Source organism: Hippopotamus amphibius, chromosome 4 (genome assembly GCF_030028045.1).
Source record: "Hippopotamus amphibius kiboko isolate mHipAmp2 chromosome 4, mHipAmp2.hap2, whole genome shotgun sequence".
NCBI lineage: Eukaryota > Metazoa > Chordata > Mammalia > Artiodactyla > Hippopotamidae > Hippopotamus > Hippopotamus amphibius.
Genome location: NC_080189.1, coordinates 24909800 through 24932172, shown reverse-complemented (window position 1 = coordinate 24932172; position 22373 = coordinate 24909800). Strand labels below are relative to the sequence as shown.

The 22373-nt window shown below is 41.0% G+C and overlaps 1 protein-coding gene across 1 annotated transcript in view; it reads left to right on the top strand.

Annotated features, from left to right (window-relative positions):
- SND1 (staphylococcal nuclease and tudor domain containing 1) overlaps positions 1-22373 on the top strand; it is a 392617-nt gene that overhangs the window by 117540 nt on the left and 252704 nt on the right. The gene's annotated exons all lie outside the window — the stretch shown is intronic.

Below are 22373 nucleotides of genomic sequence, written 5' to 3'. Positions count from 1 at the left end.
TTAGCTAGCCTTAGAGCAAATTAGACAGAGCCTTATGTATTTGATAGAGCTTTCCTTTCTCTTACTAACAAAGTAAAAGAAATCATAATAAAGTGTCATTTAAAAAAAAACAAACATATATTTATTTGGTTGTGCCTGGTCTTAGTTGCAGCAGGTGGGCTCCTTAGTTGCAGCTTGCTGGCTCCTTAGTTGTGGCATGAGAACTCTTAGTTGTGGCTTGCATGTGGGATCTAGTTCCCTGACCAGGGATCAAACCTGGGCCCCCTGCGTTGGGAGCATGGAGTCTTATCCACCGTGCCACCAGGGAAGTCCCTGTCATTCTAACAATAATGAAAATATTCAAAGTATGTTCAGGTTTGTAATCTCATAAAATACATGATAATTACCCAGATTATTCACAATAACCATTTCATGGAGGGGAAACCCAAGATATTGAAATTAGAGAGTTATTTGCAGAGCCAAGTCCAGGTTCCCATTTCCACTTAAGACAGTTTCCCACAAAACTTACCAGTTTCTTTCGGGTATCTTTGTGATTAAGCTGCAATATCTGTGATTCTGCTCAAGGCTGCACATCTTTTATAAAGGAGGCAGAATAGTCTCATGCCCTGCCTGGCAGGATCCTAAGTAACAGCCAATACCTGATTTCCTGTAGTTTCTTGATTGCCTCTCCCAGGCCAAGGAGATTAATTTGAACACACTAACCTCCTTTATGGTTGTTGCGGATGATTACCAGTGGGGTCTGATTGTTTTCCAGGGGGAAAAGGGAAGTTAATTTTAAAAGATCTTAATCAGAGTAGTAGTTTCTGTGATACACGTGTATGAGTTTGAAAACCAATACTGGGGCTCTACATCCTGACATGGGCCTGCACTCTTGTGCCTACAGTGCTGATAAGGCATTGGTCTTCATATGAGATATGCAGTTAGTTCCTTTGAGGTTAAGCTCTCTGAACTGTTTAAAGATGGCTTATTTTTCTGTTTAAACCTCATTCTGTCATAGGTTACAATCCTTTGGGGGCAGATATGGGTTGTTAGTTTGCTGAAAATAGAACTTAATTGGCTACCGTACAAAGTACTGATTTTTAATTTGGCAAGAGAGTCATAATTCAGTTAGCCTGTGAGATCCTTAAGGTTGTATGGAAGTTAGAAAACGTAACTAAAACCCCATCCGGAACACTGCTCCTATGCAAAGCAGGTGTGACTGTGGGTTGTGCACTGTGGAGTTTCCGACCATTTGTGTAGCTTAAGGGTCAGTGTCAGCCCCCGCTCTGAGGAGTGCAGTGAGTGTTCTTGCTGAGTTTTTCAACTGCTGTATAATAATTTACTTGCTATGGAAATGCAGAGGACTAGGACTGTCCAGAGAAGAGGCATTATTTTCCTCTTTTTGACTTCAGTTTCCTCTTTTGCTAAGTAAGAAAGAGACTCATTGGGGCAGTATAGTAATGTACACGGCCAGTAATTTCCTTGTTTAATTCAACGAAGATATTGCAGAGGTGTGGGGACTTGCGGTAAGCCTCTGCTCATAGAATACTGGGAAGGGATATCAATTTTGGCTGTTTCCTTTAAAGGGCAGTTATCACAAGAAACAGTTTTCCAGTAGATAGGTAGAGTTACTGATCCTAGCAGACACTGAAGCAGATGTGCCTGTTATTACAGAAGGGAAGTCTGACAGCTGTTACCTAACCTCTTCAATATACTTATTCTATCTACTTCAGCCTTTTAAGGTTTTTGAAGCCTTATTAGATATGAACAATTTTTGCCCAAAGGAACTGGCTTCTTCTCCCCATTGACTTGACAAGATAGTGATCATCAGACAATGTTGTGATTCTCCTTTTCCTCTGATGAATATCTGTGTTAACAGACTAACAGCAGCTCTAAGCACAGTTGTTTGGTGTCATAAGGAGATGAATTACCTTCTGTTTTTAGCTTTTATATGCTTGTATTTATTAGAGAAGTTGGGTGCTCTTAACATGTTGATAATCAAGGTTACCGTTTCTAAAGAGAGTGGTAGTAGGCCAGGCATATGTGTATGTTCCTGGGGACTCTTGTAGTAGCCGAACTTGGACTTCGTCTGAACCTCTCCTTGCTGTTTTGCTTCATGTGGTATTTCATGAGAGTAATTGATCTTCAGTTGTGAAGTATTTATTGAGCACCTGCTGTGCCCAGATCTTTTTATGCTCTGCCTTGAAGACTTAAATTTTCCCTGGTTTGGTTATGACTTTAGGCATGTTTTAACATGACTATACTTTGAATTTGGGTAATTAGTTTTAATGAAGGTGGGCACGTACACCAGTTAATTTATTTTTGCCTTTTTTTGCTGTATGGAGGAGAAACATGTTAAATTGAAACCTTTGGGTTCTTAGGTATTTATGGCTAATGGAACTGTATCTAGACAGTATTCCTAGGTATAAAGAAAACGAAGTGAACAGAAAGGTACTGACTTGAGTTTCTATGTGTGAGTCATACTGTAGTGACCCAGGCACTTTCTACATATGAACTGATTTAAGTTTAGAATGCTGTCTTGGAATTCCTCCTCCCCCTGCTGTTGAAGCTTTCCTTCTTTGTCTTATCCATTGCACAAGCTTTTGGGCCCCAGCTTCAAATATCACTCTTTTCAGTCTGTCTTTCCACATTGCTGCTCAGTTGGTCTTTGTAAAATTCCAAACATCTCTCTCCCCTTCCCACAAAGTTCCCTTCGTTTTTCTATTCCAGAGGTGAACATTTCCGCCTGGCACACAGCGCTAGGCCCTGGCCCCCTATCCAGCATTTACCCCCCTTTTGAACTCTCCATTCTTTCCTACTGCTTACCTTATGTCTCTCCTTCTGGAAAACTAACTCATCCTTCTAGTTTCAAAACTTGAGAAAAGTGCCTCACCTCTCATGACACCATTATTTCTTAAAAGAATGAAAAGTTCCCCAAAACGTAATATGTGAGGGGGGGGGTGTATAACACATATTTTTAAGAATAATAAACAGTCCTTCAAATTGGAATGATTTACAGTAAATTTAGTCAAATTCACACTCAACACATTGCTGTCCCTTTTTTTCCCCTAATTTGTTGAAAACTGGGGAAAACTTCACCACAAGCCGTACTCTTTATAGACTTGTGTTTTTGAGTCTCGGGTGTGTAGTGAAATTGACAGAAAGGATGGAAATGTGAGGATGGGAATGAAGCAGGGAAAATTTTTAAAGGTTCTGTTGACTGAAAGGTAAAATATTGGAAGAGTAGTGAGAGAGTAGAAAGAACTGAAGAAACCTGGTAGTCATGCAAGGGGGCTGACTTAAATCAGGGCATTGTAATTGACCAGTGAGAGGGAGGAAAGAGTTAGTCAAAGGGGAAACTAATTGGAAGATGAGCAGCACTGAGAAAAACAGTGAGACATGAAGCCCTCCCCGAGATTGTTTAATGATTACTTGAGTTTTGTGAGTTGGTTCCTGATTATGCAGAGACAGAAACGATATTGATTCATCTTGTGTGTTCTGATGCGTGCTCTTCAAAGGGGAAAGAATGACAATTCTTTATACAAGTTTAGGAGTGGTGAGATGACATTCTTTAAGAAATACCATCCGTGGTGGCCACTGGGGAGCTTGAGCCATCTAAGCCTTTTGGCCTAAAAGTAATTTAACAAGTCAGTATCTTTCTGGGTGACTGTAATTGCTAGACGTTCAATAGTCATGGAATTTCGTTAGCATTCTTGCTGTTGAATTGATTTTTAATGTTTATTTGCAAAACCTTAAATGTGTGTCCAAAGCCTTGAATGCTTTCCCGGAGTTATCCATTGTACACTCCCTAGATATGAAATATCAACTTTACAGGCTAGCAAAATGGGATTTAATGGTGGCTGACAGGATAGTGTTTAAGGACAATATGTATTGGACACTTAAATTTTCCTGTTATCTGACTCTTGGCACAGACAGATCATTGAAATAGGTTGTACTGAGATTGCAGAAGATCTGGCCGCCTTAATAACCCAAGCTATGCAGCCTGTTTATTTAGTCCCAGGACCTTCCTGTGTCTTTTTTCTTTCTAAGCATGTACAGAAGAAAATAAAACAATTTTGGTTTCTACTTTCACATCTACTTGCATTAGGAAAGATGTCTTTTAAAAAAAAATGGTAGGGATGTTTTCAGGACGCTCCTTGAAGCCTGGGGCACATCAGTTTTTTGTGATTTGTTGACATCAGTTGTTTTGTCCCCCTTCTCTAATGTTTGACTTTTTTGATTATACTTCAAGACCCAAGGTTTTACTGCATTTCAGTTTAAAATTCTGAGGCTAAATTTGGTCAGGCTGCAGATGTAAAGGATGTTCTGTTTCACACCCATATCATTTTGTCTAGAGTTTCATTTTCAGTTGATCACTGTATTTTAGGCATATGCAGTGTCTTCTTAATGGCTTCTTGGATAAAATACATTGTTCAGTTAGATAAGTAAATGAAATCGTCTGGGTTACCGAGCATGACTCACTTAAAATCTCATTTGGAACAATTTCTCCGTCTGCCCTTTGTTAACCATATATCCTGCTGGTTTTGTAATATTGGGACTTGCACAAGAGTCAAAATAAACCACGGAGATCTGGATCTGGGTTAAAACAGCCCCCTCCTCAATTCAAGGACTATGGACAGATCTCTTTCCTTTCTGTTTTTTCATTGATCTATTTTTGGCTTTACTTTCATCCTTCGCTTTAGGTTTCATAACTGCTTGTTTATTTTTTCTTAGAAAAGTATGAGCATATGCGTTAAACTACAAGGAGTTTTGGAATGATTAAATGGATATGATATCATATACATAACCCATATGGGTTGTCTGAATAAGATTCCCCTTTATGATAGGCCAAAATTTGCATATTTGCTTATAGTTGCTCCACCATATCTTTGCTAGGGTGCCTCTGGTACACACAGTAAGACTCCCATCCTTGTCACGCGTCCATCTGCTCGCTGGAACCCTTTCTGCTTAATCCTCTACCCCGCCACTCATAAGTCTTAGGTTATAATCTTGGTGTAGAATGGTGAGAGATAATATCCGTTCCGTTGAGCACTGTATAAACCTGTTGAAAAAATGGAATAAAAAAATCAAAGTCTTCACTGTTGTCTTCATCCCTTATATCCTCTCTTTTTGTACAGTTTAGCTTTATTGGTGCTAAATTAACGATAAGCTGTTAACTTTACAAAGACGTAGTTTAAAAGCATTGGAAACACAAAGGGAAAAGGTATAGCTCCTCATTTTTCTGGAATGCTGCAAATAAAATTAACTATTGGTAAAGCAATTTATGTTGTAGAAGCACTGGAGAAATAACTGTAAAGAAACAATTTTTTAAGTTCTTAATATAGAGAAGAGTCTTTTAAAACCACAAATAATCACTAATGTTGTGTGAGGTTGGGATTTTTCCCCCTCCTGCAGTACATTTTAAACAGTGCTACTTGATCTTAATTTGGATCTATCAACAGAATAGTCAACTGAATGTTTGCGGACAGGACAAAGTGTTAATTTACCAAGTATGAACACATCACCACTTGGGGATTAATTCTGTAGTCTTTGAAAACAGTCCCAGGCCAAAACTTTATTGCTAAAACCTATAATCTATTTCCTGTGGATTAGGCTAGATTAAATTATCTGTCCCATCTGTTCAGAATTCATGTGGATGAGGTCCAATTATTTTATATTTAAATTCTGATTTTGCAGGTTGAATGGAAGTTCTAGAAAAGACTGGAGAGATTTGAGGGCCAGTGGAGTTATTAGGGTTGTAGGGTGTGGTGATGAGTTGTAGGGTGTGGTGATGATGACGGATCGATACATTTGTCTTAGAACAGCTACAGCTGTCTGTGACCATACTCCTCCCACCCCGGCCCCCACCACACACACACACACACACACGTCTGGTGGCAGTGACGGGGACACAGGTTTGAGTCATCCTCTCCTCAGAGTCTGGTTCTACCTTGCATTTCACAGTAATAGCGGACATAATTGCCTTCTGATTTTTAAGGCTATATGGCTTTCTTGATGATAATAGGAGATTGGTTATTCATTTGAGTACTGTTGATTAGTGTTGATGTTTTTAATGTCTCACGAGTATTTCTATTTGTCAGCAAATACAGGAGGCATCCCTACACTGAAATTCGGGGCGTCATTGATTTTCCTTCTCTCTCTCCTTTCCTGCTTCCCTAGCTCCCAATTTGGATTAAAACTTGAACAGCTTAGGCCTAGAAGAAATAAGCCATTTACATAATTTCAGATTTATTACTTTCGAATTTTTAAAAATGAACTTTAAAAGGTTTCTTTTACATTGTTAGGGTTTCCAAGTCCTGCCCATATCTGTGGAGACCGACAGTTACGCTGGGGGAGGAGAGGGCGAAGGAGACTCATCAGAACGTTTTCTGAAGAGATCAGTCTTTTGTTTCCTTCCTGTGACCTGATTTGGTGACGATATTTCCCCCTCAAAGGAGGATCTTAAGAATACCATATATTCTCATTTTCAGGTGAATGTTTGCAGGTTTGATGTTATCACGCCCTTGCTTGAATGTGAATGTTAAAACATGGCAAATTTTCAAGGAATCATAGGGAATTGATCCATTTTATATAACATTTACAGACTGATGGGCATTTAGAGATAGAAGGAACATCATTTAGACCCAGCCACTTTTTCCCCCCATTTCTAACAGGAGGAAATTGAAGCCCAGAGAGATTAAGTAATTTTATTCAACAAACATTAATTGAATGTGTACCATATGTCAGATCCAGACCTAGGAGCTTGGGGGCTACAAAGATGAATAAATTTAAGTCCCTGTTGGAGATAAATACATAGTTCTCAGATCGTACAGTTTATAATTAGAAGGATAGGAAGTAGAATATTTATGAATCATTCATAACTAACTTTTTATATGACAAAAATTATGTCAACTCTCTGTCCTTTCCCTTACCTTTAATTTATTAAATCATCCAATAAAGATGATTTTCCACTTATTTACTTATCCTGTGGGACTAAATCTAGTGTTCTCCCTTGGCTACCTTACTTCTTTTGGTGACCGTTGTTTCTTGAAAGGTTAATGTACCCTAGCCATCCCCATTTTATCAGCTGTTCAGCCTGCTAAAACTGACTGAAATTGCTCTTGCTGACGTTATAGCCATGTTGAGTGAGCACGATTCTGTCCTTATTGTGACTGCTTTGAATGTGCTGACTCTGTCTTCTCTTCTGAAACTCCACTCTCCCTTGGTTCCTTGGCAGCCTGATTCTCCTACCTCTTTTCCTTTTTCGTTTTTCCTTTGCATTTCCACTGCCACTTCTTAATTCCCCAAATGGGCCACATTTTCCCACATCTCTGTAGCAGCTGGTCATCCTTCAAGACTCAGCTCAGATCTCCTGTCCTCGTGAAGCATAGCTAACCTTTTGGAGAATTGAGAATCCATTTCTCCATCCTTCTTAACAGCACCTTGTATTTCTTAACCAATCCTGTGATTTCCTGGTTTGTATATCAAGCTTCTCCTTTTGAGTTTCTTTCTCTCTGGAGAACGGGGATGATTTTTTCCAGAGACTGGCACATGATGCTGTTTTAAAAATGTACCTTTTTTTTTTTTTTTTTGGCACACGGGCTTCGTTGCTCCGCGGCATGTGAGATCTTCCTGGAGCTGGGATCGAACCCGTGACCTCTGCATTGGCAGGCGGATTCTTAACCACTGCGCCACCTAGGAAGCCCCTAAAAATGTGCTTTAATGCAGAACGACTTGTCTCTAGCTCAGGCCTCCCCTCCCCAGCAGTCCATCCCTCGGTTTCTCCCTCCAGCACTCTGCTGGGTTCTGTGTGCTAGGCCAGTACCTTGCTGCCAAGAAACAGCCTGTGGTGACCTGCTATTAAAGGTAGATTTATAGTGCCATCAATTGTCAGTATATTAATTCACTTAAGATGCTTAAACATAACCCTTAGTTACACTCAAATCGATTGGCAAATCTTTTTAAAAATTTCATAAATTATACATGCATTAACTTAAGCCTATTCCTGTCTGATGAAATCTTAGTTCATAATTAGTGTGACACAACTAACTGAAATTTTTTAGAGACAAAATAAGGGGATTTTCCACTTCTGAATGCAGTAGTGAATATCCTACATAGTGGTATTGTTTCTATATTTAATTATAACCTAAACATCTACAGTTCAGGTGTGCTGGGCAGCATCCCATCCTACAAAAGACCCTTTTTGTCTTTAAGGAAACATAGTGTACTGCAATTAAAAAAGAGCATGCAGATGGGTTTTCCCCAGTGCCTAATTCTCAGTGTCACATGGCCATGATAGGACTTTTAGGCCCCTTAATAAGCTGATCCATTTGCTGAGCTAGAATGTTTTCGCTTGTTTCCCCATTTCGTTTGGGTTGCTGACCCTTTACCCTTTGTTGTACACTTGTCCTTGATTAAAATTAGATCAATAAAGCTAAATCAAGGTAAAAAGAGAAATATCCTCGGTAGAATAAGTGACCATATATTATCATTAAACTGTTCAAAAGGAAATAGGTGATTTTTTTTTGTTCTGTTTTATTTTTACTTACAGCCTTTTCTTTTATTTCTGATTAGTACTGATAACAAACCGTATGCATTACACCTTATTTTTTGAAAGTATGGTGGCGGGGATGTGGATTTTTAAGCCATTGGTTCCAAATTTTTTTGTTTGTTGTCTTTTCCAGTAACCTCCTGGTCTTGGGTTGTGTTCAAATCCATAAGATTTATTAGGTGAACGTCCTATAGCTAAGTGGCAAGATGTTCTGACTTCTCATTAGCAGTGACCCTGGACAGTTTTCTCACATTCAGCAACATTAGTTAGGAGCCATCCAGCATCCCTGTCACCTAGCGGTGAGGCAGAGCTGGGGTTCCAGGTGAACATCTCCAGGGGGGAGGGGTGCTTTGTAGGGAGTGCTCAGGCTGGCTTCCCTTTTCTTTTTGCACATGAACTCTACTGATGTAGTGCAGAGAGCTTATTGCTTGGAAGAAGAAAATGACTTTTCTCTTGCTTGAAGCTGGAGAGGCATCATAGGGCCTTGTAATGGAATCCGGTGGCCATGGATTTTGGAGTTGGTTAAATTAGCGTTCAATTTCTGCCCCTGCCAGCTTCTACTGTTGCGAGCTTTGGTCTAAATTGCACTGAACCTCTTTTCCTTCATCTGTAACAAAAATATTGCATTTGCTGACTGTTGAATTCTATTGAGGTTTAAATGAGTACAGTGGGATTAAAAAGATGAGTCAGATGCTGTTTTGAAGCTTAAATGGTTTCTAATCACCTATGAGATACAGGATGCATATATTCTGACTTGGGCCACATGAGCCACGAGCAGAGGACAGGATATTTGATTAGAGAGCCCAGAAGGTTTCCTGAGGATGGTGGGTGGCATTTGAGTATGGCCTTGCAGAGCATTTGGCATTTTAGTGAGCGAAGTGTTTAGCACTGAGATTGTAGTCACATCCAGGAGTTGGAAATAACATAAAAAGGAGAGTAAAAGATTCGGTCATGGGGCTTGTTCAGGAAGGAAACAATTTGGAATATAGTTGTTGGCATCAGAAGTGGGCTAGCATGTTTGATTATATCCATAATTAATACCTTTTTGTAGCCAACAAAAGATTAGGATTCGTATCTGAAAATTCTCATGTTTACTTGGGTTTTGAATTTGTTAATATGCTATGGCTTCTCCCAAATTAAATCAAAATATTACCTTGAATGAGTTCCACTTTTCTCTTCCTTGTGGTTAAAAAACACCTAAAATTTACATTCTTAGCCATTAAATTGTACGATTCAGAATTGTTTAGGATATTCACATTGTTGTGAGACAAATCTCCAAAACCACTTTGTCTTGCAGAACTGAAGCCCTCTACCCATTAATCAGTTCCTTTCCCCCTTCCCCTCAATCTCTGGTAACCATTTAGCTCCACTCTTTTTGACAGTTGGCTTAAGAGAAGTTTCTAGAACTCATCTAGTAACACTGCATGATAAATTATGTGACAGCAAATCTGGTGTTATTTATCTCATTTTCCATCTTGTTGTAGTAGAAAAATGACATTTTGTTGGTGTTCTGTGAGTTTGGCCGTCCCCACTAACCCTCATATTGTATAAATGTGCCTCTTCATGCAATGTGGTAACCACAATAACACAGTTAAGATTTTTATTTTTCCATCTTGACCATGATCTCATCTTAAACCAAGAATATACACTCGCTGTGGTTGGTCCTTAAAATCACAAAATGATTCACTACTGATAAGAATCCAGCAAATATTGGGGAAAAAAATTAGGGTACGTTGTTCTCTTACTGTTTAAATTCTCTTGTAGACACCGTGGATTTGACACTTACTGGCTTGGAAGTCTTCCCTTTACTGTAGTGTGGTGCTTGTGCTGCCAGCCATAAAATACTCAAGCATTTCTCTTCATCAGCTGTTTTAACTGTGGAAGCTCTTCGTGTTCACTCTGCCCATTTTTCTTAGGTGGTGTGTGTGTGTGTGCACCTGTGCACATCTTACATTGTAGTAGTCCTGCTATATGGGGATTGGCCAGGTATAGAGGTATCTGCAACAGGTAAGAGGCAGTATTCTCTCAGGAGACGGTTGATTACCAAGAGAGTTGGACTGTTCCTCTCTGATGGTTACAAGTTTTGTCTAGTTATATAGAAAGGTGCTTTTGGCCACGGCGGCAGGTAAAGAAAGCGCAGCAGTTATTTTAACAGAGACAACTTAACATAAGGAATTATTAATCAGGTATGGGATTACTGAAAAGGCAAAAAGAGAACCCTAAGGGTCGCATGGAGGTTTTAACCACATGACACAGCTATAAATAACATATGGGAATAAATAGATTAAAATATGAAAACTTAGGCATCTGGAGGATGGACCAAGTGGGACTCAGATCTCTGAGCCGATGAAGGAGGGGAAGAGTAACTCCAGGGAGTGGGGACCCAGGCCTCCCAGGAGGGACTGCCAGTTATTGGGTTCTGGTGACTTTGAGGAGCTGTGTTGAGACTGTTTCTGGGAGTGTTGGGAAGACTGCAAGCTGGAATCAATTGGTGTTACTGGAACAAGCTGCCATTGCTGAGAAGACGGATTGCTGTGGAGGAGCTGACTGGAATAGGAAAGAGTTTGTCCCTTCTCCTTCCTGTCCATTCTCCCTCCAGCATCCCCTATTGGCAGAGCCTAACAGGGAACCAGCTGGCAGAGCAGAGACGTGGTTGGCGTTTTTCCCACCCCGGCACCACAAAGTGGAATTTTAAAAAGGCTAGGTTTAAAACTGAGTGACAGTAGCTTCACAACTGGCACAAATAGTGTGCCCAACTCGCTCAATCTCCTTGAGCTTCCCTGGAGCTGGTGGCTTTGGGTGGGCCTGCATTCCGTGCTGAGATGAATTGACCCTTGCAGGTCTATTGGGGGTTGCGTGTGGAAGCAGATGGGAGAGAAAAGCCTGTGGTTGATGTCAGTTCTTGCTACCTTAGTGGTTGGGAGGCAGGTGATAAAGAAATACTAGCCTGGGCTCTTTTGGGATCTTTTGCTCTGACAAAATGTTGGGCTTTTTTTTTTCTTTGGACACCTACCTTCTCAGTTGAGAAAAGTTAATAGTTCCAGCTTTATTTGTTGCTGTGGGGATTAGAAATAATATGAAGTGCAGACATTTAAGGTAGAGAGACAACCTTTTGTTTTAAAGGGGTTAAGTCAGAAGGCCAGCTATAAGTGAGGAAAGTGTGTGGCTATCAAAATGGGATAGCAATGTGATTGACCTAAAAACATTGTTAAATAGGCATACTTAAAATGCCATTACATAAAGCAGGGGCTAAAACTGCCTTCTCAGGGACCGAGGCCCTGCTCTCAGACCCCCTGTCCTTCCCCACAGAGACAGACAGCTGTGGGTGACACCCAGGGGTGCGGTGTGAGGTGCTCCCTGCCCCCCACCTTCACCTGGCTGTTCTGGCGATCTGGCCACTTGTCTGCTTGTTCACCAGGTGCCAACAACTGGCACAAAACAACCCCAGCACATTCCTGTGTATGTTTCTTTCATGTGGGTGCAGGGCTAGTGTCTTTCCCAGGAGCAGCCTCCACCAGGTCTGGATTCAGGCTTGTCATGGTCCCTTCCTGTGGTTGGCGAAGCCATGACCTGCATAGATCATGTCGTTGCCTTGCCACCTGGGTGCTGCATCTGAATGTCTGTGCTGTGCACAATTCTGGTCATTTCATTTGCCCATATTTCCTCATGGTGGTAGTAGGTGATAGATAGTACGTTTTTCTGATTGATGACAGACTGTACAGTACAAAAGAGTCATCTTTGTAGGGTTAGAAAGATATCTGTCCTAAAAAAGCACAGGCCCCATTTTGCTGAGTATTTAAACACAGGCTGAGAGTACTTTGAATTTTGTAGATAAAATATGTGGCACTAGACCTGGCAGCCTGATTTAGACCTTGGAGTGATGCAGCTGGCAAGGCAGGATCTCGGTGTCTAAAGGGAGGCCTTAAGCTGTGCGCTTACATAATTCAGTCCCGTTTTTTGAAATGCACCACAATTTATTGCACAAATTTGACTGGAAGTTTGGCTCAATTGGAGGTTCCACTGGCACCAGCTAAATAATGGTGTCATACCCAGCATCATTTTCCCTTCTGTGCTGTTCCAGAAAGAAACTTTTAATAATAATTATTATTTTTTAATCCACTGGAGAAGGGAAGGCATTCACAAAGAAGCATTTCTCTAACAAAATGGTATTCTTTTCTGAATGGGCTCACCCGATCCTGCTGTCTGTTACAGAGAAAATTGCCTTCCTGCTGCAAGAGATTTATTTTCTTTTCCTCCGGAGCCTCTCTCTTCTTCTGGAGCCGTAGGAGGGCCGGTGGCACATCACTCTACTGGGTGGGTTTCATCTGGCTTGCAGCCTGTACTTTAAGTAACGGGGTTGTCTCTTCTGAGGGCACTGGCTCTCCATTTTTAGCCTGGGAGTGAAGGGTGAGAAATGTGGGAGACGATTTCTCCATTACTAGAAAACAAGATTTGGGGCCAACTGGTTACTTATGAGCTTCCAGTGAAAAGGAAAGAAGTTGCAGAGGGGGACAGAGCCAGTGGAGATATGCCAGTCCCTGCAAGTTTCCAGGACCTTGTAGACCCCCAGGCCTGCTCTGGTCCTTGAAGACCCCCATTTTCCCTTCTGCTTTTAAACTCTGGTTTCTTATCTGTAGATTTTTTGGTGTCCTTTCCGATGTTCACATTGATTCATGTTTGCAGTCCATCTTCAGAGCTGTTAGCTCTGTAGAAAGAGGCCTCACCAGAAGGAGACTAATATTTTTATTTCTTTGCGGCTTCGTTTGCTCATTTGAGCAGCATATGAAGAGTGCGTCATTCAGCAAGACGTCACACCTCTTAGTATTGTCACAGACTAACCTTTAAAGGGCAAAGGAAGGGCTGTACAAGCTTTCACTGTCCTTTTCTTTTTTTCTTCCATGTTAACCACAAAATATACTACCCCAAGCAATTTAGATTTAGTATCATCTCAAATTCGTGAATTTTTTAGGGAGGTGGGATGCTGGTCGTTTTGAGTCCACATTAGGGGAATTATCCCTTTTTATATTGTAGCTTACTGTCATTTAGTGTTGAACTCTCACACTTGATTTCTTTTCTTCTTTTTTTTTTTTTTTAACAGTATCAGTTCAGCTTTACTTGAACTGTTATATATGTTCTGTAAGGATAACTATTAGCTAGTGATAGATTTGCGAGTGTGTTATTTCAAAGATCACAAGTAATTGAATTCATCATGTCAAATTTGTAGAGAGCAGAGGATTGCCTTAAAGTCTTAACCAGGTCAAAAGAAAACGCTAATTATTCAGATTTTGTAAAATTGCTTTTTTTTTTTCTAACATAACACATTGAAACTACCAGGAGTACTGCTTTTGCATCACTGCTTACAAAGTGCCTAGATTTTATGGTTGTACAGTGAGATATCTAGTCTAGAATCTTCTTAATCATTATTCAGGAATATACTTATCTTTGTGTTAGTATAGAATCATGTCTGGTCATAGTTGCCAGAAGGTAGAGACATTAGAAATGGTTGACATTCACCTGGCGCTATTTAAGAGACATTCGTTAGTAACAGTGCTATGAATCCACAGTGATACTGCCTCCTCCATCTTTCTGAAAATTCTCTTCATGTCCTGACCAGTTCCACTTATTCTTCTAGTCAGAAGTGCAGTTTGAGTTTAAAAAAATAAATCTTTTAGATAGGCCCTTATGCGTTCCCCATTTTATTCTCTGTGTTGACATTTTCCAGGAACATGGCACTATACTAGGCACTTCATAGTTACTATTAAGATCTTTTTTCCTCTCACATAGATCTTCCCTCCTGTGGTCTGGGAAGGAAGATAAGACCTACAGGAAGTAATTAGATTTTAGTAACACCAGGCAGAAAGTGATTAGTGCTGCAACTTTGGCTTATCTCTTCTGTCTCTAGGTATTTTGGCTCTCCTTAATAACATCCATGTTAGATGTTGTAAAACTAACTCGGCTAAGTGGCTTTGCTTCTTAGTAATACGTACAGATCTGGTTTTCCCCTGTGGGGTTCATATTACCTGCAGTAGTCCTTGAATGCGAACCTGAGTTACCTGATTTTGTTTAGTTCCTTCCTGATACTTCAGGATTTTGAAGTCATTTTTTCCGTAAGTTTTCGCTGCGAAGTTATGTAGAGCGCCAGGGAATTCTTAATGTGCTGATGACTGGGAGGAAACTGAGGCAGCCAGGAGCTGCTGGTGCCGGAATCATTGTCAAGAGCCTAGGCGTCTGTTCTCCCACTTACTCTTGATCATTTGTTGCCATCAAATGCTTGAGGAATGTTTGATTTCAGGTCCAGGGTGGCTCTTTTTGTCTGACTTCAGGAGTGCTGAACTTGAGCTTTCTTCTCTTCAAGGATCCGATGCCCTTTCTCATTATCCCAGTCTTACCAGCTGCATCCTCACCATTCCTCCAGGAAAGCTGGCACAGACTTCCCTCACCCTTGGAGCAGATCTTTATTTTCAGAGCACTGGGTGGGTGGAGGAGAGTTTTTATCCCCGCACTGGGAAAGGAAGATGAGGCGGGGCTCTAAGGGCTTTCTCACTTTCCCTTTTCTTCCTGGGTCTGGAGCCCATTTGCTGCTGGTTGCAAAGCTTTTTAAACTTGGGGGCCTTCGCCTTCTTTGGCCTTGAAGTCTGTGATGGGTGGTGCCGTTGTTTATTCCTCTCTTTCCCCTATGCCTGCAGAGGAATTTGTAGCTAAGTGAAGGCACCCCATGTGGTTTGCTCCTTGGATAATGGTTTTGGTAAAAGTATTCTTTCAATTCTTGACAGGGTCTTGGGGGGTGAAAAGGCCTAATGTTCGGCCTCCTGCTTCTCCTGTCCCCTCCATCCTCTGTCCTTATTGCATCTGTGCAGTAAATAGCAAGAACTTATGAAAATGTTCCTAGTTGGCTAATGTAATTGAGTAGGAGAGCAGTGTCCAGAGACAGATATTTTCCCACTTGCATGATGATCTTGAAAAGGTACTTTGATTCGCAGAAGAGCAAGTTCCTATGGAACATAATCTCACACTGTGAGCTGCAGATGACGGGCGAGTCCCCTCACGGACCTGCAGCTGCTGAAATCTGCTTTGCTTCTTTCCCTCTTTGGATACTGCGAAACCTGGCGCCTCCTGGCAAGTTGCCAGGAGACACTGGTAACTGGGGCTGTTTCTAGGACTTGCCACTTCCTCTGCTGTCGCTGTGGCTAGTGTAGGTCTAGCACAGCGGGTGTCTGTAGGAGGGGGCAAAGGGGGAGGGTGTGCCCGTCCTGCTGTTCCCTGGTGTGGGCAGGTTAAGGAATGTTTGGTAATCTTTTCCCACTAGAATGTTTCCAACTGTCTTATCAGTAAAGTCGTTTAAGGAGTATTTCAAGTTACCTCCAGCTACACCTGCAGAATGAAACGTGAGTTCCCCAGTTACTTTACTTACTTAACTACTTATTTAGCCATTTTGACATTAATCAAGCTCCTCTGTGTTGCTTTGTGACTCTTTAAACCTTTGGATTCCCCTTTCTTCTATTTGCATTGGTTTAAGTGGGGCCAAAGTGCTCCAAAGGCACTCCGCAGCATTTCTCAGAGTGTGGCACATGGTCCTTCTCACTCCTTATTAAAAATACAGAATTGGGGACATGACCCCAGACCTGCAGAATCAGCATATCTGTTGTGGGCCAGGCAGTGTGCATGTTTACAAGCTCCCACACGAAACCTGGTGATGACTAACAGGTGATGATTGCCATTTGGAGGTGAGAAGCTGAGAGAGTAGTGTCTGGGCCTCCTGCTTGGGCCCCTGGGGTAGCTGGGATCAGAATCCCAGCTCTGCTTGTTAACATGACGTGAGGCAGGTAACTTAACCGTAGCCTCCCCTTTCCTTGCTGTCATTGGAGATCAGGATCCATTTCATGATGAATCGAAGATTCAGAAGCAGACCCGAGTGTTTTTGTCCTAGGTCTGGTGAAGAGTGGGCAGTTGTATAGAAACGGTGGGTCGCAGAGTACGATGGAAGTGTAGTAAACTAAGGGTTCTATAAAAGCAACAAGACCCTTCAGGGGCCAAACATCTTGCATAATCATGGGGTTCAGTGTCCCGCCGTCTTCTGTTCGCACACCTGTGAATTTTTATAGTCACATCTCAGGTTAAAAAAAATTTTTTTTTTCAATTTAATTTCAATTTTTATTTACCATTCTTTGTCTCCTTGGAGATATGTCTGACATGTATTGCATTGTTGTGAATTTGGGACTTTCCCAGACCTTGTGTCTTTCATAGACCCTATTTACCTTTGAGATATCTTTTTTGGGAGAAGGAATAGAACCAATTGAGAAATAAAGCATCTTTTTCTATGACACAACTCCTGGGGAGTGTTTAGATATGTGAATCCTCTATGTGTGGTCCTGTAGGTATAGTGGTGCAGGATACCTTCCATTTGGCCACGGTGGTTACAATTTTGAACCTTTCCCCAGCTGCTGACAGTAGATTTCTATCTAGTTAGATCTGCCTTTTCTAAAAATGTGCTGTTGTGTGTGTTAAGGATAATAAATAGTGGATATCCCTGTGGAGTGTGTCTCCTGGCTGCCAAGGGAATTGAAAGGTCCTTGATTGTAAATACATCCAGGGCATGTGGTAATGTTCCTGTCTTTAAGTCTATAATTCAAATGGAAATCACAGCCTTTGTTTATTAACATAGCTTGTGTGGCAGGGCAGCTGGGACTGGTCCATTTACTGTTTGAAATTTTATCCACTTAAATGTGATCATGTCTGTTGTTCTTATTTTAATTCAACAGTCCATTTTAAGATCTTCACAGAGTGTAATTCTGCTTGGCTACTTTTAATATATTTCAAGTCTCCTTAAAAAAAAATCAGATTTGATTTTGACCCTGGTTATTTGAGAGCATGTTGGTAGTTAAATTATTCCCTTCTGCTGCATGGAAAGATACATCTATGAAAGAATATCATTTTGAGGAAAGGGGGAAAAAGGAATTTAATGCATTTCTTATGAGGAAAAGAATGGCTGGTTATTCTGCCTCTGAGAGATCTAAAAGTATGAGACATTGTGAGCCAAGGGAAAGGTTGGCCAAACAAGGTTTGGGGGTTTCCTATCCCTAAACATTTTTTTGGTTTGGAAAAACCCTAGCGTTATAGAATGCAGTATAACATTTCTTTTTCTGCCTTGATATTATACCACATTTGCTTTATATCCTCCTCTTTTAGAGAGACAGCCTTGCAGGTGAAGTTCAAAGTCCCTGTGGACTCATCCTCGACCCCACTTCTTTTCCCTTCTGTCTCTTCCTCTGCCCCTCCTGCATCAGTAATGAACCCTCGACTTTCGTTTCTAGGTGTTCTTACACTGTGGCTGTCTACGTAGCTCTAGTAATAATTGTGCCTGTGTCTGTTTTTAGTCTGCATTTACATCATTATCATTCTACAGCTTGTTCTCATCTGTTCATTTGTTGTGTTGCTCTCATTCAGACTAACTGCTCTGTGTTCTGCTCTGTGAGTGTACCGTAAACATCGTTAATGTGAGCGTGGTGGTCCTTGTCTTGCACGAGGAAGACCTCTCGGGTATATACCTACCTGCAAGTAGAATTTCCTAAGTATAGGGCTGCTTATGTTCAACTTTAACCAGACGATGCCACGTGACCGTGCCACAGTGGTTGAACCATTGTATTATCCCCATCAGCGGTTACAGCATACCTATTTCCCCTCATCCTCATTGTTAGAATTTGACAGTATAATAGATGTCCTATGGTATCTCAGCGTACCTTGCCCTGATTATTAATGAAGTGATACCTTTTTTCATACACTTAATGTCCAGCAGCAGGTCTTTTGTGAAATGCCTGTTCATTACCTTTTGGCCAGTGTTTTTGTTGGATTGTTTCTTTTATTGATTTGTTCTTCCTTCCTTTACTGAGTAAATCAAAGTAATGAGAGAACTTCCAGCAACTCTCACTACCACGTGTACCAACCTAACAGTATCTGCATCCACACACCTAAAGGTGAATTGTTGGCGCTCCAGTGGGAGGCTCTCCTCTCCTTACCTTTGCAATAACCGTTCCACCCTCTTCCTTCTGCATCACCACTTATTTGCTTTTCACGGGACCTTTGCCTGTTGCTTCTCCCCTCTAAAACCAAAAAACCAAAGCCCCTCCTCTTCACCCTGCTTCCTCTGCCAGCTGCCGCATAATCTCTTTGTATTTTGTAGCAGAACTTCTAAAGTATGGTGTGTACTCACTTTCTCCATTTCTGCTCTTCCCATTCCTAGTTCCAGTCAGGCTTTTGCCCCTACTGCTCCACCAAAAGTTAATCTTGCCAAGTTACGGATGACCCACACTTACCTTAATCCAACAGGCGGATTTTAGTCCACGGCTCACTTGCCTTGCGCATTGAACAAGTTGGTCTTTCCCTCCTCAATTCACTTTCTTTCCTTGGCTTCCAGGACATGACACTGGTCATTTCCTCCTGCTGAGATTCCTGGTTGCTCTTTCTCGGTCTCCTTTTATACATTCCTTCTCTTATTCTTTACCTTTTCATGTTATAATGCCTTAGTCCTTGGTCCTTTTCAGTATTCTAGCTTTAAATACCACCTATATGCCAGCTATTCCCAAATGTAAATTACCAGCTCAGAGCTTTTTTTCCAAACTCTACACTGCCTACTCCACACCTCCACTTGAGAGTTTAGCATGCCTGTAACTGAACTCCTGATCTTACCTCTCTCCTTCTGCCCGTGGTCTTCCTCATCTCATATGATGACCTATTATTACATTTCACTTGCTCAGATAAAAACAACCTTGTAGTCATGCTTGACTTCTCCCTTTTTTCTCATCTCACATGTCATCTGTCTACTTTCAGAATATTCCCAGATTCTGGCCATTTCTTATCCGCCCCCCTCACTGCTCCTCTGTGATGTAATCTACCATCATTTCCCGCCCAAATTAATGCCATAATCTACTAATCAGTCTCCCTTTGTTCTCTTTTCTTTCCTGTAGTGTCTATTCTCAACACAGTGGCCAAAGTAATTCCTTCAAATGTTAAGTCAGATGTGGCTTTGTCTGTTGTTCTCCCCTCTTGCACTCTGCTGTAGCCACAACGATGTCTCTGCTGATCCTTGGACCCACCAGGCACCTCCTAACTCAAGGCCTTTGCATTGGCTGTCCCCTCTGCCTTTCTGCAGGTGACTACATCCCAAATATTCTTTGAGTCTTAGCTAAAATGTCATGTGATCAGGGAACGCCTCATGAGAAGTTTACGACTGTGGCTCAGTACCCTGGTTCTCTCTCACCCTGTTCTGCCTTTTATCTGTTTCACTTACCAGCTACTGAGTCTGTGCTTTGGTCTGTCAGTTTGCTCATGATACTACTGTTTCAGTAAAGAACTCTTTGAAATTTTAGTGAAGCCACATTTATCAATCTTTTCATAGTTTGTGTTTCTTTAGCCTTGTTTTAAGAGATCCTGCAGGATCCTAGGGTCCAGTAAAAATTTTTGGCCTCAGTTTTTGGGCTGCAAGATAGGCTAGATAAAATTAGGCCTGAAATGGGATTGAGAATAAGACCTCGATTAGGGGTCCCTTCCATTTCCTGATGAGCATTGACCAGAGGAAAGGTAAGTTCCTGGTTTTTTAAGAAAAAGAAAAAAAAAAAAAAAAAAAAAAGCCAGGCATGCCATTAGATGCTGAGATGTGTGAGTATTGAGCCTCCTTCCCAAACCAAGGAGAGGTGAAGATGATTGAAGTTATCTCTAATGTGAGTCATTGCAGGGCCTACATGCAGTGTCACTTCTCAGGATGAACAGTGATTACAGCACATATTGGTTTGTGTATTATCCACCCACCAGATAAATCAAGCATTCTTTTCTATTTTTATTTTTTTTTAAAGTATTTCCATGTAGATTAGAATCTAAACTAGGCAGTCCTTTTTAGCAGGCAAGATTCAGCTAAAGTCTTGTTTTCTCAATACATTCCATACCTCAGTTGCCCTTTAGAGATTTCAAAGGCTTTTATGTACCTGGTAATTTGGAGGAATTGCTTTTATTTTGTAGTTTCTTAGGAACTTCTAATATCTCTCTTGTAAGATGTTTGCAGATGTCAATAGCTACTAGATCTGTGAAGGGTTAGCGTAATAAGATCACTCTGTTTTCACTTGTGATATCTTGTTTTCTGCTTGTGCTATTAGTTCTTTCCTAGCTTCATGAGAGACATATGATCAGACTCAAGTTGCCCTGTTTTTTATTGGAATGTTTGGTATACTATTTATTTTCTTTCCTTCTTTTGAGAGTATCTTGGCTTGGCCCAGTCCTGTTGAGCATGTTTCTTGTTCCGACTGCCATGTTCACACATTTAGGTGTATCTCATTCCATGATCTTCATTTGAATGCTTATTGAAACTGTTAGTTACCATTCCTCATTTTGGAGTTCCAATCAAGTGACATTGCCTTAAATCTCTGTGGTATTTCAGTATAAGTAGGGCAGGGTTCTGATATCGGGTTCTGTGGCACATCGTAAGGCTGTGTAAGGGAAATGTCAATTATTTTGTTCAATTCATGTTAAAAAAAAAAAAAAAAAAAACACGTTGTTCACTTAGTAAATCACACAGCTCCTCTCTGTGAACAGATTGCCCTGTTTTGCTAGGGGAATATGAGTACACTGGGACTTCTTTATTCCTGATGGCTGATTCTGATAACCATTGATTTTTGTCTTTATTAAAAATCCTGTTCGTTACTGGAACCTTGCATCTTCTGTCTGGCAAGCTTTCTTACACTATCAATACTGTCATCATAAACTCTATTTTAGGGCTCCTCAGTAGTGATCCACTATTTTCATTTGGCCGCCTGGACGCTTATTAAATATCCATAATCCTATACATCTGCCCTTGTGTTAGACAGCACTCCCTCTAGCCAGGCATCTCTCATTTGTCCCATTTTCCTTGTTATTTCCTATAAGGAAAACTCAGTGTTGTGTTATTTCTTTAAAGATTTTCATGTTTAGAGCCGTACTTCACTTATTAGGCAGCGATCATGGCCACCGCATGACTTTGGATCAGAGTTTGGAAATCCCAGTTGTTTCTGTTCAATGTGTAGATTCCCACACATCAACTTGGAGAAGAGATAGAGACTCACCTTCAATTCCAAAGGTGCTTTAAGTTCTTTGAGGAGCACTAGAGTGATGCTGGTGCCTTTATTTATTTATTTGCCAGAGAAATTAGAAGACAGTTGGATGATGATTGTGAGGCTCGAACTCAGATAATTATGCGCATTCTCAGTGCTATCAGTGAATTGAAATGTTTAAATGATGTGTTCTGGACACCAGCGCTTGCTTTGGGTCTAGGAGGAAACCTCTATTTAGATGCCCTTGACCTCAGACTTGTCATTAGCATTACTTTAAATATGGGGATATTAAAATGATAAATGTTCTTTATTGGAGAGTAGTTGGCTATTTAAGAAAACATAATTTGAAAACTTTAAGGATAGACTGAATTATATAGAGACCTTGTGTCAGGTGGCAAAGCAAAGTTGAGACCAGGTGGGCTAATCATACAGGATGAGGAAGCAATGGCGTTCATCTAGATCAGGGGTTATTGCTTAATTTTCTTTTTTTCTGATTTTTTTTTTTCTTTCAAGTATCTGTTGACATAGTCCTATTCAGCTAGCATACTTGTTCTTGTATATTATTCTGCATATTTCTTTTGTGGTTAGTACATCCGAGTATTTGAGTGTGTACTATGAGGGCGGTACTATACACTTGGGTCTGGGGTCAGAAGGGACAACAGAAAAGGACAGACTTTCTGTTCTCATGGAATTTAGGGGCTGGCAGGAGAGAGACGTTAATCATACCAACCAATCTAGCCAACATTTCCCAGTTTCTTGTACACATGCTC